Source organism: Geotrypetes seraphini, chromosome 5 (genome assembly GCF_902459505.1).
Source record: "Geotrypetes seraphini chromosome 5, aGeoSer1.1, whole genome shotgun sequence".
In the NCBI taxonomy this organism is placed as follows: domain Eukaryota; kingdom Metazoa; phylum Chordata; class Amphibia; order Gymnophiona; family Dermophiidae; genus Geotrypetes; species Geotrypetes seraphini.
In genome coordinates, this window is record NC_047088.1 from 239,616,898 (window position 1) to 239,625,658 (window position 8,761).

Genomic DNA, 8,761 nt, shown 5'->3' on the forward strand with positions numbered 1-8,761 from the left:
CTGGCCTGTGCGGGGGGGGGGGGGGGGGGTCAGTGTGAGCTTTGCTGCATTAGACCGCGTGGAGAGCAAGTCCGGCTGTGCTGAATTATTGAAGAGAGGACTTAAAAAAATTTTTTTTTTCACATAGGTTCTCCAAATAATTTTGTGCATAAGACTTGGAGACGGAGTTAAGGGCAGACTGGGGGCCAGTAGAGGTAAATCATAAAGCAGGTCTGAATTTAACATAGGCCACTAAATAATAGGTTTACCATATATGTATGAGTAATGACAAAGTTATTCCTTATGTGGATTAAGTTAGTCCAATAAAATAAGTATCGCTTTCGTTTTTAAAGGGTAAAGGCCAGGTCATGGATTTGATATACCCATATACTATATGCAGGTACCTATGGCTCACAATTATTAATCTCTGTTTTCATCCTAACAGGCAATCACACCACTTTATCCATGTATACAAAGTTTAGCAATTTAAATGAATGGAACCACTGAATATGAGCATAAAGATAAGAGCTAGTGATTAAGAAAAAAAATGTTATAAAATAATAATAGTAACAGGGTTACCAGATTTGGTCTGTAAAAAAAGACACATGGCCAGGTTTTGGAAATCCCCTGGCACCTAGGAAGTGTTTGGATTTTCCTGGTCATCTGGTAACCCTAGAAACAGTAAAAATAATTTTTTAAGGCAAAGACAGTATCAGGTTCTGTTGATATACAATAAATCATGTATATGTCTCTCTTTGCTATCCTCCTCTTCTTTACTTTCACCTTTCCTCTGTTTTTTTATTGTTCCTCGTTCTTCTTTTCTCTATCTGTATCAGGTCACACAGTTGCTTCTATTTTGATTTCACTTTTGATGTATATATAAATATGCCTTTCTTATTTTCACTTTTCTTTTTTATTCCTCTTTCTTTTTTTTTTTCTCTTATCTCTTTGGGGTCCTTTTACAAAGGCGCCGTAGTGGTTTAACGCACGGAATACTGCGCGTTAAACCACCTGCCGCGTTAATACCTAATGCCTCCATTGACGAGGCGTTAGGATTTTAGGCTGTCGCGGGGGTTAGCGCGTGATGAAATGTCAGACGCGCTAACCCCATAGCGCACCTTGATAAAAGGAGCCCTTTGTTTCATTTGTCTCCTCACACTTTTCTTTCTTACTTTCTTTTATTCCTATTTTTTCTCTTCCTGCTATTCATATCATTATTTAGGTATTTATCTGGTTTCGATCACATCGTTTCATTCATATTCTCTTAACTGTATAGTGTTATTTTTCATTTGTATGGTTTATGGTTTACTGTATTTGTATCCCCCCTTTCCTAAAGCGGGTCACAATAGATACATACATACACATCATCACAACAAACATAACAATACATATGCAGATTACCAACAATAAAATCAGGTTAGCACCCAGTGTCCCACATATATCTTAACAGTTAAACATCAGGCTCCATACTTCATTTGACAAGAGAAGTGTCTCTTTAATAATCGTTTAAAATTCTGCAGATCTCTCTGTTGATGAATGTATATAGAGAGAGCTTGTTCCATTCCCTGGGACCTATACATGTTAATATTGTTTTGACTTTTTTTTAGATTGAGTCCTTAACTTGTCCTTATTATTTGCAGTCATATACACACTGATAGATTATTTTGCCTCATTCATCTTACGTGGCTATTTTGTCTATTTCTCATTCCCTGCTTATTATTTTTTTATTTTTAATTTCTGGATGTTTAACATTTTATTGATTTGCTCACATACTTCCACACACACACATACACACGCATGCATGGTTGTCCACGTCTATTCTTTTTTCCTATTAGATTCACCTTTCTGGTTGCATGCCTATTTAAGAATATAAGAATAACCTTACTGGGTCAGACCAATGGTCCATCAAGCCCAAGTAGCCCGTCCTCATGGTGGGCTAAGTCTAAGTCACCAGTACCTGACAAAAACCCAAAGAGTGACAACATTCCATGCTACTGATCCAGAGCAAGCAGTGGCTTCCCTCATGTCTTCTTCAAAAACAGACTATGGACTTTTCCTCCAGGAACTTGTCCAAACCTTTCTTAAAACCAGCTACGCTATGCGCTCTAACCACAACCTCTGGCAATTTGTTCCAGAGCTTAACCATTCTCTGAGTGAAAAAATATTTCCTCCTTTTGGTTTTAAAAGTATTTCCCTGTAACTTCATTGAGTGTCCCCTAGTCCTTGTAATTTTTGAAGGAGTGAAAAATCGATCAACTTCCTGCTCATTCTAATCCACTCAGGATTTTGTAGACTTCAATCATATGTTCCCTCAGCCATCTCTTTTCCAAGCTGAAGAGCCCTAAACATTTTAGTCTTTCCTCATATGAGAGGAGTTCATTTTGGTCGCTCTTCTTTGAATCTTTTCTAGTGCCGCTATATCTTTCTTGAGATAAGGAGACCAGAATTGAACACATAATTCCAGGTGAGGCCGCACCATGGAGCAATACAGAGGCATTATAACATTCTTACCCCCTCTTTTACAAAAGTGTGTTAGCCATTTTAGTGCACACTAAACTCTAATGCATCCATAGACTTATAATGGGCGCTGCTTTTTTGGCCGCTGCCGCATATTCGCTCCCGTTTTCATTCCTTTGCTTTATATATGCTTTTTTATGCTATTATGGTCATTTTTTAATTTTAATATATAGTTTTAACATATATATTTTTTTAATTTATGTTTTTTAAAATTACTGTTTTTTAATTTATTTGTTCCCAATTTTATTGCCTCCCCATTTTATATGCCCAGTCCATTTTTAATTGTTTACCTCTTATTAAAGTTCACATTTTTAACCCTTTCTCTCCTCCCCCCCCCCCCCCACACATTTTTAGCTTCTATTATGTTTTTCAATATCTAAGGTCTTGATGCATTTGTGTCTGATTTTCCCTTTTAAAGGTTCACCAGTTCACTTACCAATATCCACTGTTTTGTTTTGTCTTATATCCTTAGGTATTTATTTTCAGGTTTCCTTATGTAGTTCTAACCACCCAATAAGCCTGATCACTAAATACTTTTAAATCTGTCCGTTCTTTGTCACTAGTCACAATTAATATTCATCCGCCATTTCTAACCTGTCCATTTCACTCTTCATTATGGGGCTCATAATCAGAACGGAAATATGTCTAAAAACCGGCCTAAATCGGTACTTGGACGATCAGTAAGACAAGTCGTCCAAGTGCCGATAATCAAACTGGGTGTTAGGCGTATCTAAAAACAACTTAGGCCTTTTCAGTGCTGTTGTATGACCAGAGAGAGCTAAAAGGGGTGTTTTAGGAGGAGTGGTGAGGGCGGGATTTGGGCAGAACGTGGGCTGATCTAAACTTAGTCGTACTGCAAGTATAACCGAAAGTTTAATGAGGCTGCCTGGATGGAATTTGTACGTTGTGACTTAGGCCATGTAAAACCAGGTCTAAGTGGCAAAAAGGTATCCAAAGTGAACAGATAAGCACTGCAGACACAAAGTACAGACCCCCACACACTGCTCCATTGGTCACTGACCCCCCCCCCCCATACAACACCATAAAAATTGGGATAAAAATGTACATACCTTCCCCAAGAACATCAGCACCTGGCATAGCAAAGCCTAGTACATCAACACAGAGGTGGCTTAAGTAGTGTGGGGGGTGGGCTAGTGAACCATAGAGAGGAGGCCCCAGGCCCATAAGCCACTCTAAGCACTGCATTTATGGTGAAACATGTGTACCCCCCCAGACCCTACTGTAAGTGCCACCTGCAGCTGTGAGGACTATTGGAGTGGTAGACAGGTGGGACTAAACTAAACCTTAAGTTTATATACTGCATCCTCTCCACAGAAGTGGAGCTCGGAACGGTTTACAAGAACTTAAAATATAAGAAGAGAAAGGAAAAGGTTTACATGAGCTTATATATAGAATGGAAGAGTAAGGGGGAAAATAGAATTACATGTTAGAGAAGAGCCAAGTTTTCAGTTGCTTGCGGAATAGTTGGAGAGAGCCCAGGTTTCGCAACGGGAAAGTAAGGTCGTTCCAGAGACCTGTGATTTTGAAGAGAAGAGATTTTCCCAGTTTACTTGCATAGAGAATACCGCGTAGAGAGGGGAAGGATAGTTTATATCTTTGGGCGGGTCTGGTGGAGTCAGGACTCGAGGAGTTAAAGGATAGTGGGATTAGGGGAGGAAGGATGCCGTGAATGATCTTAAAAGCCAGGCAGGAGCATTTGAAATGGATTCTGGAAATCACTGGGAGCCAGTGAAGATTGGACAGGAGTGGGGAGACATGGTCAGATTTGCGTTTTGCAAAGATCAACTTGGCTGCAGTATTCTGGATAAGCTGGAGTTTTTGAAGACTTTTTTTTGTTAGGCATAAGTAAATGGCATCTAGTAGGTCTAGTAGGTTTTGGGGGGCTCACCATGATCTATAAGGGAGTTATGGCGAGAAGTTTATGTGGCACCCTTTTTGTGAAGTTTGCAGCAGTACCCTGCAAGCAGGGCCGGATTAATCAATAGACCCAGTAGGCATGTGCCTAGGGCCCGAAACTGTGAGGGGGGGCCCGCTGAAGGAGGACGACTCACCTTGCTATTTTTTTAAACAGCAAGCCCCCCCCCACCCCCGGCAACGGCAATGGCCTCCCCCCTGCAGCAATGGCAACGCCCCCCCCAGCAACAGCCTGCCCCCCCCTCCCCCTGCCTGCAGCAACAGCAATGCAGCTGGATCTGTTACTGGAAGGTCCCGCAATGACTGCTTCTGCCGGTCCATCCCCCTCCGACGTCACTTACTTGCTCTGGAAGAAGTGATGTCGGAGGGGGATGGACCGGCAGAAGCAGTCATCGTGGGACTTTCCTGTACAGATTCAGCTATGTTACTGTTGTTGCGGGGGGTGGCTCGTTGCCGTTGCTGCGGGGGAGGGGAGTTGCCAGGGGGGGGGATAACCCATCAATGGGCAGAGCCGGCAGCTGGAATGTTTGGAGGGGGAGAGAGAAAGGAGCGTGAAGGGAGAGAAAGGGGGCAGGGTAGTATGGAAGGGTTGTGAGAAGGATGGTATAGAAGGGTGGTGGAGGAAGAGAAAGGGTGCAGGGTGGTATGGAAGGGTGGTGGAAGGAGAGAAAGGGGCTGATGGAATTGGTGTGCAGGGGAAGGGGAGAGATATAAGGGGAAGGATACTGGATGGAATTGGGTTGAAGGGAATGAAAGGGGGCAGATTCTGATGGAATTGGGGTGCAAGGAAAGGGGAGAGAGACATAAGGCGGAAGGATCCTGGATGGAATTGGATTGGAGGGAGAGAAAGAGGGCAAATGCTGATAGAAGTGGGAGGAAGGGAGAGCGAAATGCCCGACCATTGGGGTGTGGGAGAGGGAAGGAGAGGAGAGAGATGCCAGACCATTGGACAAATGAAGAGAAGATGATGGATGCCACACCAATTGGGGGGGGGGGGAGGAAGAAGAGATGGAAGGGAGAGACAATTTCTGGAAGAGGCACAGAAGGACAGAAGATGAAAGGAAGAAAGTGAGAAGAAGATGAGGAGAACAGAAACCAGAGAAGACAAAGGTAGAAAAAAAAATTCTATTTATTTATTTTTTTGCTTTAGAGGACATGCATCGCTGTTGCTGTGGTGTTGCATTGTATGCAGAGTCCAGCTTCTTGGTGATTTTATTTAACCTTTGTCTACGTATTTCTATTTTATCCCCCCTTTTACAAAACTGTACAGCATTTTTTAGCACTGGCCGTGACTAAAAACCATACTAGTTTTATAAAAGGGGGAGAGGTTAGTTTGTGATTACATATTCCATACTAGGCGAAGGTGTTTTCTGTTTGTATGAAAGACATGGTTTTTTTGTTAGCGTTGATTAGCCTTGTTTGGCAAAATGCATCAGGCATGATTCTTGGGAGCACCTTGAATTTCCTTATTTTTCTGCCAATCTTCTTTTGTTTCATGTTGGATACTTTGGTGGGCTGCTTGCCTTGTTGTTTCATTGCAAGTTAACATACATGGAGTGGAACGTACTAGAGGAGTTACAGATTGTTTATACATAGTAACATAGTAGATGACGGCAGATAAAGACCCGAATGGTCCATCCAGTCTGCCCAACCTGATTCAATTTAAATTTTTTCTTGTTAGCTATTTCTGGGCAAGAATTTGGGTGCCTAGGGGCCCTCAAATAATTAATCCTGCCCTGCCTACAAGGTGCCCCACTACTCTGTTGCCATGTCTAGGTGTCCAGTCCATTACTTTGCTGGCCCCTCCCATGTCCAAAAGGTCCTTTTCTAGGCGTTTTTGACTTGGATGAATTTTTGGATGAGAATGGGGTATAAAGATAGATGACTTAGCAGTCTGGGCGATCAAACAGCTGGACGTACAGTTAGACGACTCTCGGAAAAAAATATATATATTTTGGACGTATTTTTCGAGAATGGATTTTAGACGCTGCCGACTTTGGGCTGGGCGACTAGCGACTTAGGCCCAAAATGGACTTAGACGTTTCTTTCAATTATGCCCCTCCACACGTCTTATTATCTTATATCTACAGTTTCACATCACTCTAATAATAAGTACGTAAATTTTCAAATCTCATTCAACCATTCCACTTAGCTTCACTATTCACTTCCACTTTTCACATTACACAATTCTCTTAAAAGTCCTATGTTTCATCTTAGGACCCCTGAGGAAGATGCTTGTGTTGAAACATAGCCCGTGTTGGGTCCATATTTTCCAAACTAAGTGGATACAGTTTATTGTACAGAGAAGTCAACGTGTTGTGTGAAATAATGAAACCAGATATCACGAAACCAGCTCCACAGTTTTTTCTGCTTCTCACTTATTGTTCCTGCCCAGATTATACTGTATTTCTTCTAAGACACATCCCCCTTTTGCAAAAGTGAAAAATATGGTAAATAAACATGCAGAAGGAAAACAATATAAGAAATAAAGTATTTTGAAGGTAAAATCTTGAGTGTGTAAATACAACAGCTTTCCATTTAGGTGCCAGAAGGCCATGTGATTTGTAATGTCTGTCCTGGATTCTAAGTTTTAATCAAATATAAGCCACATCTACTTTCCATGAACATTAAAATGAGTAAAAAATGTGCATTGGTTGGTTGTGACTATACCAGTTGTTTCTATATATCTTGTGGTATCTGATTGTATGCTCTGGCATTGTTGTCGCCTGATTGTTTGTGTTGCTTCACTGTTAATAAACATATGTTAAAAAAAAAAAAATCAAGGAAATACAGTAATTCTGGCACAGTGACAGGCTTTAACATATTTTATTGTCATAGTTGCTGTCCCTCCAGGTTCCTGCAGGATTTAGGATTAGTTTTCCTGTGTTCTTCTTAAGAAGTTGTATTATGCAATGGCTTAATTTTTTCTGCTTTCTCTTTTGAATTTTCTTTCTTTTTATATATGTGACCTCCCTAGAAAATGTCTAGTGTAGAGTGGACAGATGTGGGAATTTCTAGGAGGTCACCGAGTGTGTGAGAACTTGTGGATATCAAAACACTGGGGGGAGTTGGAGGCCCCTTCATGGGTGGGAGAGGAAATAGTATAAGAAGGGAGAGAGGAGCCAATTCTAGGCTTTCTGCTTATCCTGATTCTCCCACCAGAGGTACTGACTGCTTAAGGGAGAGAGTCTAAAGGAGTTTGCAGAAGAGCAGAGAAACAGGACAAAGAGGGATTTTGCAGAGAAACAGGACAAAGAGGGAATCTGGTGAAGTTCACCAAAAGAGGAGAAAAAGACTTTACTTTTTCAAGGGGTCATCAGGAGAGGACAGAGACAGAGTGTGTGGAGACTTCATCTGAGAAGGACAACTGAGTGGACAGACTCTAGGCTATGCAGAAGCTGTGTGGTGAGGAAGATACAGTGGCCTCAGGCTAAGGGTGGGACCAGGAGTGGCTCACCGCATGGATGAAGGAGTTGCATGAAGAAAGTGGATGAACATAACAGCATGGTTTCTAAAGTGACTTTATTACTGAATGCTCTCTGAACCAGTTTCAACTTATACACCAGAATGAGTTGTAAATAGTTCATGGTTAATAATAATAATAACTTTATTCTTTTATACTGCCTTAACCAAAAGTTCTAGGCGGTTTACACTAAAAAGAGCTGGACAATCGGCGAAATACAATAATACGGTAAAAAATACAAATATTTGTAAAATAGAATTTCAATAATAAGACTCACTAAGTAATAAACTTATTAAACAAAGTGGTCTTAATTAATTTCCAAAAACAGCAATAGGATAACATAGCTTGCTGAATACATTTACCTAACCAAGATTGTTGCCTACCAGCTTGAAATGCTAGGGTCCTATCTAAGAAGGTCTTATATCTACACCCAAGTTTATATCTACAATCAAGTTTAACAATAAAAAGATTTCCTGTTAGCAATTGCACTTTGGTCAACTATTACTGAGAAAATAGAGGGCCAAGAGTTGTGATTGAGACCCTGGGATTGCGACCCTCTGATCTACTGGATTTATCTGGCCCTGGCCTGCACCTAGTATAAACTGAGAGAACTGCTCCACATATAAATTTCTTTTTGTGAGCCCTGGTTGCAGGTTCCCCAAACCGACAAGTTGGCCAGAGCCCGCAAACAGCATGCAAGCAAGACCCTTTATCTGTGTTCTGCTTGTGCAAAAGATGATTTTTGTTAGTATTTACTGCAGGATCAATCTGTACTAATCTGGCTGCTTTAGTTTTTTTAGTAGGATATATATTGAAGAATTAAGGCCAGTACTGGGCAGACTTGCACGGTCTGTGTCCCGTATATGG